Source organism: Rattus rattus, chromosome 11, assembly GCF_011064425.1.
Source record: "Rattus rattus isolate New Zealand chromosome 11, Rrattus_CSIRO_v1, whole genome shotgun sequence".
Taxonomy (NCBI): domain Eukaryota; kingdom Metazoa; phylum Chordata; class Mammalia; order Rodentia; family Muridae; genus Rattus; species Rattus rattus.
The window spans coordinates 43,948,929-43,958,167 of NC_046164.1; the positions used below are offsets into that span (position 1 = coordinate 43,948,929).

At 35.4% G+C, this 9,239-nt stretch overlaps 1 pseudogene; it reads left to right on the top strand.

Moving 5' to 3' along the window:
* Positions 1–747: 747 nt before the first annotated feature.
* On the top strand, positions 748–8,484 carry LOC116911983 (annotated as a pseudogene).
* Positions 8,485–9,239: the final 755 nt, after the last annotated feature.

Below are 9,239 nucleotides of genomic sequence, written 5' to 3' on the forward strand. Positions count from 1 at the left end.
ACAACGACCAAATTATCCTGATATGTAAACTACATAAAGATAAAACAAAGAGAAACACAGACCAAAGAAAAACACACATCATTGCTTTCTATAAAGATAGATGCAAAATTTCCTCATAAAAACAAACAAAAAACCCAGTGTGTTGATTTGAATATACTTGGCCCAGGGATTGGCACTAGTAGGAGGTGTGACCTAGTTGGAGGAAGTATGTCATTGTGAGGGCTGATAAAAATACCCTCTTCCTAACCATGTCTTCTAGAGGCATTCAGATGAAGAAAAAGGACTCTCTGCTCCGGCACCCTGGCTGCCTGCACACACTGCCATTCTCTCCCCTATATTGATGATAATAGACTGAACCTCTGAACCTGAAAGCCAACCTCGGTTAAATGTTGTCTTTGTCGGAGTTGCCTTGATCATGATGACTGTTCACAGCAGTAAAACCCAAACTGTGAGAGAAGTTGGTACAATGGACTGGTATTGCTGTGATAAGCATGTCCTTGCTTTTGTTTGGAAGAATATAGATTTTGGGCCTTTGGATTTGAGAAGCAGTGGGATACCTTAAGTGGAGCTTCATATAACACCCTGGTAGGAATATGAAAAACAGTGGTGCTGGAGTGATTCGAACTGTGCAAACCTAGCCCAAGATGTTTCAGTGGAGAAGATTTTTAGTATGTGCCTAAGAGACTATGTTTGTAATATTTTAGTGAGGAACATGCCTGCATTTTTGCCATTGTTCAAAGAGTCTGCATGAGGGTAAGATGAAGAGCGTTAGATTATTTGATTTGACATAAAGTCTTAAAACAATCTGGTATAAATTGTGTTGTCTTGTTACTGAAGTTTACTCTTACATTTTAGTGAAAAGAAATAAGCCAAGAAAGAAAAAAATATAAAATGTATGGTTTAAGTAATGAAGGGCCACTGGGAAGTGAAAAGGAGCTGAATCTTATGCTTACATAGATTAAGGGATTGGTGACTTTGGTACAAGATCTTACCCAGCTAAACTGTGGCCCAGGCATGGAGGTACACGCCTTTAATCCTAGAGGACAAAGGCAAGCAGATTTCCAAGTTCAAAGCCAGTTTGGGGCAGAGCAAACTCTAGGTGAAGAATAGCTTAAGTCCAGGTGTGGCTGTACAGGTTTTTAATCCTAGCATTGAGGAGACAGACCCTTGAAGATCTTTGTGTTTAGGGTCAATCTTCAGAGCAAGTTCTATGACAGCCAAGTTTAGGCAGTGAGTGAATTGGAAAACAGAAAGCTGGTGATAGAACACTGGAATGGGGGGCATATTTCAGTGCCAGGAAGCAGCAAAATTTGTTATCGTAGCCATGCAGTTCTCTCTTCAGAGTCAAGAATTGAAGGAACTACCTGGACAATTGATACTTGTTAACTTGAGCTAAGAAATTAGTGATGGTTAAAAAAAGAACAGCATCATTGAGGTGAAATCTTCTGGGAAGGGTTTTTGGAGAGAACAGAGAAGTTGCCTTCAGCGAGAACTAAGGTTGAACTTCATCCTACAGCTGTACTTGGTAATGTGTAAGATTCATTCATGTGATCCTGGTTTGTAGGTAGGAAAGGGTCATGGAGAACAGCTGAAGCTTGGCTTAGTGAGAAGCCATGGAAGACCATTAGTGAAGGTGCGGCCTCATTTGCAGTTGATAACACAGGATTGAAGGCATCATGCCAAGAAGTTGAGGTTTGGTAACCATAAAGAGAGCCTATTGATAAAACCTAGTTTCAGCAGAAGACACCAGCACTTTGGAGATGCTAGTACTGTGGGATCACCACCAAGAACAACAGCAGCAGTGATATGAAGTGAATGAGACCCTAGAGCGCTAAGAGATGGAAAAGATGGAGAAGTGATACAAGACCTTTGGATGAGCCTGGAAGATAATGTATGGATTACAGGCATTGGAAGAAGCAGTACATTTGTAGTAGATTTGGAGACCCCAAATTATTAAAGATACCAGAGCCATGGGATGTCTGAAGAGGAGTGATACTAACAGGGAGTGTAACCAGCCCACGAGAAAGAAGTTTGTTGAAGTCAACAAAGATGACAAAAGACTTGGAGGTGTTAAGAGCCCTTTAAAATGAGACATGAAGATGTAGAGTTTGGAGTTTTCTCAGCTATTTTCCTGTCTTGCTTTGGTTATTACACTTAAGTGATTGGTTGGATCTAAGAAGAGACTGGAACTTTGGACTTTTAATTGATGGAACTAGAAAATATCATCCTGGGTGAGGTAACCCAGGCACAAAAGAACACACATGGTATGTACTCACTGATAAATAGATACTAGCCAAAAAGAAGCTCAGAATACCTATGATACAACTCAGAGACCGTAAGAAACCCAAAAAGAACATGCCGTACTGTGGATGCTATCAGCCTACTCAGAAGGGGAAAGAAAATAATCTTGGGATGTAGAGAGAGAGAGATGGGTATCTGAGAGGGAGAGAGGAGGGGGAGGGAAAAACGGGGCCTGGTTCAGATATGGGAGGAGATGGGGGAGAAGTACAGAGCGTCAGGTATTTGAAAGGAGGAGTGTAGCACTGGGGAGGGGAAACCCATGGCTCCAGCTGGATATGTAGCAGAGGATTGCCTAATTGGGCATAACTGGGAGGTAAGCCCTTTGATCCTGTGAAAGTTGAATGACACAGGATAGGGGAATGCTAGGGCATTGAGGCAAAAGTGGATAGGAAGTTGGGGGAACACCCTCATAGAGGCAGGTAGAGGGGAGGAGGGAGTAGGAAGGGGGATACCATTTGAATGTAAATAAATAAAATAACTAATAAAAATTAATAAAGAAAAAATAACCAATATAAACTGTATGCAAGGAATTTGAATATATAATTAGATGAATTCGGTGCAGAAAACTTGTAATTGTTCAGTTTATAAGTACAAGTTCCCAACATAATTAACCATTATAAAGATGTGAATCAAATCCACAGTGCATTTCTTCTACACAATCACTTGAATTGCACAATAAATATATAAGTAATAATATAAGAAATAAAATGAGAATAATGAATGGTGGCAATGTAATGAAAAACTTGAAATCCTAAGGCACGACTACAGATTTTTAGTATCACATTAGAATTTTCAATCGATTCTCACAAGTTCCATAGAAGTAATTTAGAGCTATGAGATAGACGTGCATGATATTTTCTCATCATTACTTTATGCCAAAATGCATAAAAAATTTTTGTTGAAAAATAAAAATCCTGCTTCCTCTTTTTTTCTAAACTGATATTGTCTCTTCAAAAATTACAATCTCAGTGATAACTGTTAACTCAATAGATATCACTCTTAACTTACAAATACCTACACCTAATGTATTCTATAGATGTCCACACTTCTAATATTTTATGTGTTATGAAGGTGAAGAATACATAAGACAATAAGGAGTAGTTTTTCATTGGTTGTACTCATAGCATTTATTTTCATACTTCATTAGATATTGGTCCAAACACTGTACTTTTTTTACTTCTAGATTCAAATATGTAAAGATCAAAATATTACATTCTTAGATGTGTATTAAAACACAACACAAATTAAATATTTTGTAGTGAATGAAAAAGACATTAATATACATGTATATAATTATCAAAGAGGAAATTAAATTTCAAAGTAGGTAGTTAATAAATATAACTCAATAAAATTGATTAAAAGTTTTAAAATGTTATCTTAGTCATTGAATTAAAAGTAGAATAAGAAAGAAATCTAAACATTAGTGAAATATTTATTTTAGTGGTTAGTGATGAGTAAAATATATTACTTCTTATACATAGTGACAACATCAGATAAAGGTCAGACTCAAAGGGAATTGAGTGCATTTTACACAGGCACTTGTAATGGAAACCTCTGGTTATCATGAAATGCTTTAGCTTTCAAAGGACTCTGCAAAGAAAACATCTGTAATTGCTTTGTAGGGTAGTTCAAACTGCTGAAACACTATGCAAATTCACTATGAAGACATTGTAGAATAAAATAGCATCAAACTGATTAACTCAACTGGCCTTGAAACAACATATAACTATAATCCCTTGAATTAAATGACTATAGCAAACACTAGGGAAAATAACTTATTCAATATATTTATTCTCATTTGTGTAAATTCTTGAAACTGGAAAGCATCCATAATTTTTATAATAATATCAATCACATTCATGGTTAATATACGTGGAGACTAACCTTATCACTTGATAAAATTTAGACCTAGACCCCGAGAGTCTCACTCAGAATGCTTACTGGTATGCAGGGGATGAAATGAGATCTCTCTTTTTTATTGAGCAGGCCATAAAACTTGACTAACTGCTAATAATCATTACATCATGGATGAGGAATAACCTAAACAAATTTTAAATATTAAGTAATAATTTTTCCCTAAAATATATGAAGATGAGTTTGTAGAGAGAGAGAATGTTGGGATTTAGGGTCAGTTGTATGATATCACAAAAATGGCCGAAGGAACTAATGTAAGAACAGGAAGATCAGAGAGTTTAATATGATATGCTATCTCTATGAAATGCCAAAAGCTACACCCATACAGTCTAATCAAAGTATTCTCTAAGCATGTGCTGAACAAAGAAAGCAACAAACATGGATGAGGGAAAGGGAAATTTCCAAGAGTGGAGAAGCAGAGTAGGACTCAAGGCTCCCCAATGAACTACAGGGAACTAAGCAACACTGAGCATAATACAAATGCCTTCTCCTAAAAGGAACATACTATTGGTAGCTCAATACCAAATGATTGTCACTGAAAAATACCTGCAAATGAAATTATGGTAACTGAGCATTTTGCTTTTATGTATTAAGGACACACATACACACACACACACATGTATATATGTCTATATGTCTATATGTATATTATGTATGTATCGAAAAAAAGTCCATAAAATTGTAACATTGAAAAGGATGGCTATATAAAAATCCATATACAAAAAGGAGGATTTGGCATGTGAAAAGGGGAGGGAAGAATTATGTAATTCTATTAAAATCTCAATCAGTAAAATGAACAATTTAAAAAATAAAATGAAATGACACAAGGAGTACTGATGAAGATATTTATTTTGGTACTGACTACAGAAGCTATTACAGAGTACTTTCAAATCATAAAGTGTTTGGCTGGAATTCTAAAGCTGAGTTTCACTTAACAGTGATACAAACCAGAAGAAGATTTAGCAAAGGTAGCAAAGACAAAGACACATTGCCTTATTTTGCTAAAGAAACATTAGACGTGCTATTTTATTAGAGATTCACATAATGCTATTCAGTTTTCAAAAGATTATTAGGGCTAAGCCTAAACAACAATTACTGATTTGTTCCAGTATTTGCATCCAATATTTTTGGTATTGGTATTGCATCTTGACAGACCTTGTGTAATCTCAAAGGGTACTTCAAAATTCTTTGTAAAATTGCAGTGACAGAGCCATAAGTTGAATCTCACTTTCTACTGTGCTCCCAATATGAAAATCTGTTTTTGACCTTTATTTTTTTTATTTCAATTCTGACTTTGCATATAATTATAACAATAATAAGGCACAAACATAATTATTTGCTGTAAAAATAATCATTGAACTATGTGAATCATATTTAATCTTCTTTTAAGCAATCAAAATATCTAAGTTTATTATCAGCACAGGACAGTGTAAGAGACTGAGTCTTAGAAAAGAGAAAGAATTCCTAAAGTTATGGAGTTCCAAATGATATAGTAAAGACAGTAGATTGAATCAAATGTGAAAATTGTTTCATGCTTGGTATGTTAAGGTTTCCTTTTTTTTCTATGCACTTCCTTCTGAGTTTAAGAAATATTTATGTTCATTGGTAATAATATTTAAGCAAACTGTGTGGTGGAAATAGACTAGATGACTATAAGATTAAGACATCTCTTCTGGTAATGGATTTATTATAAATCATGAGGTAAATAAAGAGTTCTGAATTCTAAATTATCAGTAAACTTAGTACAAAGTTTAAGTCCTGAAGTAAGAACTTACATTTAAAGAGGCAATTGTAGAGAAATGGTGGTGGTGTGTGTGTGTGTGTGTGTGTGTGTGTGTGTGTGTGTGTGTGTGTGTGTGTGTGTGTTTGTGCCTGAGAGAGAGAGAGAGAGAGAGAGAGAGAGAAAGAGAGAGAGAAAGAGAGAGAATTAATTGTCTTGACCTTAGTAGGCAATAATATATTTATTTATATTAAAAGAACATTTTGCTGCGTCTGTGTGTAGACATTCTAGGTACAGTGAATATGGGCCCTCTGGTTTTGAAGTGGGGAGAGAGACTTAACTAGATCTGCTGAGATGGATCAGGGTTGCCATTCTGCATTTGGAGACTTAGAAAATAATTATTAGAACTCTGTAAGTAGACGATGTGGTTACAGCATAGAATGCAAAAAGGTTGAAGTCATAGAGCTATTAATGACAGTTTAAGGGTAGCTATTAACTGAGGTGGGAGAAATGGAGTGGGCTGGTGAGAGAACCTAGGCATAGATTTCATTCTAGGGGTGACAGTGGCTAGTCCCATTGCTAGAGAGTAGAACCAAAATGAGCCAGCAGAATTAGAGAGGAGCTACAGATTGTCTAATAAAGGGGACAAAAAAAAACTCATAGAAGGCTAATATAATAAATGTTATATGGTTTGGAAGAAAAGCAACAAAGATTTCTTTTGCCAGAGATTCTCCATATAAAAAGTCTTTCTGCAGATGTGTCAGGAATAAATATAACAAATGGAACTCTTATAAGGTGGTAGTCATTGTGATAGATTAAATCAAATACTTTGGATATTGAATGAAGTTCAATAAGTAAAACATTGAAATCAGGATAAAATGTAAGTATGGGACTAATAAAGAAGAAAAGTGTTTAACAGGAGGAGCAAGAGAGGGAGAGAACCAGACGGAATCTTTGACTCCTATCTTTAACCCCATTTCAAACCAGTTAAGATTCATTGACATGAAAACAACATTGTTCAAAGAGGACACACATCCTATCCACAGCATTAGGCAATTCTAGTTCTTTGTAATTTTGGGGCACTGCAACAGCCAAGGAATTGGGCTGTTCCTGAAGAATATTAAGCTGACCTGAGAGGTTAATTGATCCAAAGCAGGCTTCTGGACAGATGTTTAGCTCTGAGTCCCCACAACAATGTCCAGTGAGATGAGTTGAATGGCGCATGACCCATAAGTACTCATTGAAAGATCACCTGAACTGACCTTAGGAATTTTCTGACCTCACGGTAACTGCTTCAAAACTCACAGAAATATGACAAAGTAAACGGTAATTAGAGTTCTGTAGATAAAGAGCAGTTTTTGCTTTATTTGTGGATTTGTTTTTATAGTTTTTCCTACATGGTCAGTACTTCACAGCCACAGTTTATGAGCTGTATTCAGGTGGAAATGGAAGCAATGGACTTTTGGCAATTCGTATTTCCCATGCATTTTTATCCTGTTAGAGGCTAGCATTCAACTTACTATAGTGAGATGGTGACATATATAGATGAACTACGTGAGCCATGTAAGAGTAGTGTAAAATTGATCCATTTTATTCAATCATTGATTATTTTATAATCAATTTTTATATACCCAATTGAAAACATATTCAGAACACTATGCAATGGGAGTTAACAGAAGACTAAATGTTGAGAGATAAAAATTGTATTCCTCCAAAATTGTCTCTGTAAATAAATTACATTTGTATTTAACATGACTGAATATTAATTTATATATCTTAATCATTTTAATGACTTGCAGTATATTAGTAACCCTCTTATAACATTAGGGTTTTACAGATTTTGGGTCAAATCAAGTCCCTGAGATTGGTCGAAGTGGGGTTGACATTTTTCTACCAGATCCATTAGCTCATTTCTTTCTTTCTATTACCAGTGGCCTATGGAAAGCTGGGGCATGTGGTATCTGCCTCAACAAGGGTGGTGGTGACAGCAGCCAGGGCAGTGACATGTTTAGCATGAGTCCCACACTTGATTATATATTCAAGTTACTTGGTATTTGTAAATCTGTGGTGGAAAGTCTTGTCTCCTCCTTAGATTTGAAGATGATACATAGACCCATACACTGAAACTACATTAGCATAACTGGTGTGGGTTTCAAGATATGAGTTATAGAATTAGTCAGGAAAACAGAAAAGCTTCGGTTTTCTGGAAAGATTTTGAAGAATCAACTCCAATTATTACAGAGGAGCCCATAGTATTGTAGTTGGGTATGATATGACAGATCAGGAGTTCTTCAATAACTTTAAACAGTGGCTACAGGAGAGTGCTATGCCAGTGAAAATGTCAACAGTTTGCTGGTATGGAACAAACGTGACTTGACCACAAAGAAATGAGTAGACTATACAGCAGGAAAGATTTGCATTTGCCCTTAGAATTATATGTTTTTTTGGAAAACAGTGGTAAGAAGAAAACTAATATAGAATGGTATTTCATAACGATGGCAGTTAAAATTAAGAATCAAATGGGCTGGTGCAGAGAAGTGCCAAGGTAAAATCCAGAGCAAGCAATAACATGGACGTTGCTGCTAAAACCCACCTCCAACATTTTCTCATAGCAAATTCAATTCAGAGTGTGAACCCATGTGAACAAATTACCAAAATTACCAGAACAATATTGTACGGAGCTACGCTACGACAGATTCATACATTCTCTAATTCAGAGATTGTAGATAATTAATACTGACATAACTTTTATTTTTTTGGTTTTTTTTTTGGTTTTACATTTTATTTTACTTTGTTTTTGCATTCCTATTATTCAAGGCTGCTAACTTCATTTTCAGGACTGATTTAAACTTTTGTGTGCTGGTTTATAAAATAATGTGTGTAATCCTTGTTGCTTTTCTGATACCAGATCATTTCCCATGGTTGATTACATATAATTTGTTTTGAAGTATATATGGGAATGTTTAGATGTTGGATTTAGTTTGTGAAGATGAGGTTCAGTCACTTGTATCAAACAGCACATAGTGACAGTTTCCAGGCATGGAGTTTAGTGAACCCTTATATGTAACATCTGCTTTGTTAATTCCTCCTATTAGAGTTGTAAATGGAAAGATTTTACATCTGATTAATGGGTTCATCATAATTAGTGACTTCTGAATATTGTAATTTGTTGACCATATGTAACAAAACTGAAGATTTGTTCAATAAAAATTTTACTTATTGGAAGTAAAAATATTAGGATTTTAGAATTTTATCACTGGAAATTTAAACTTTAAAATATATAATTCTAAAGTTGAAAACATTT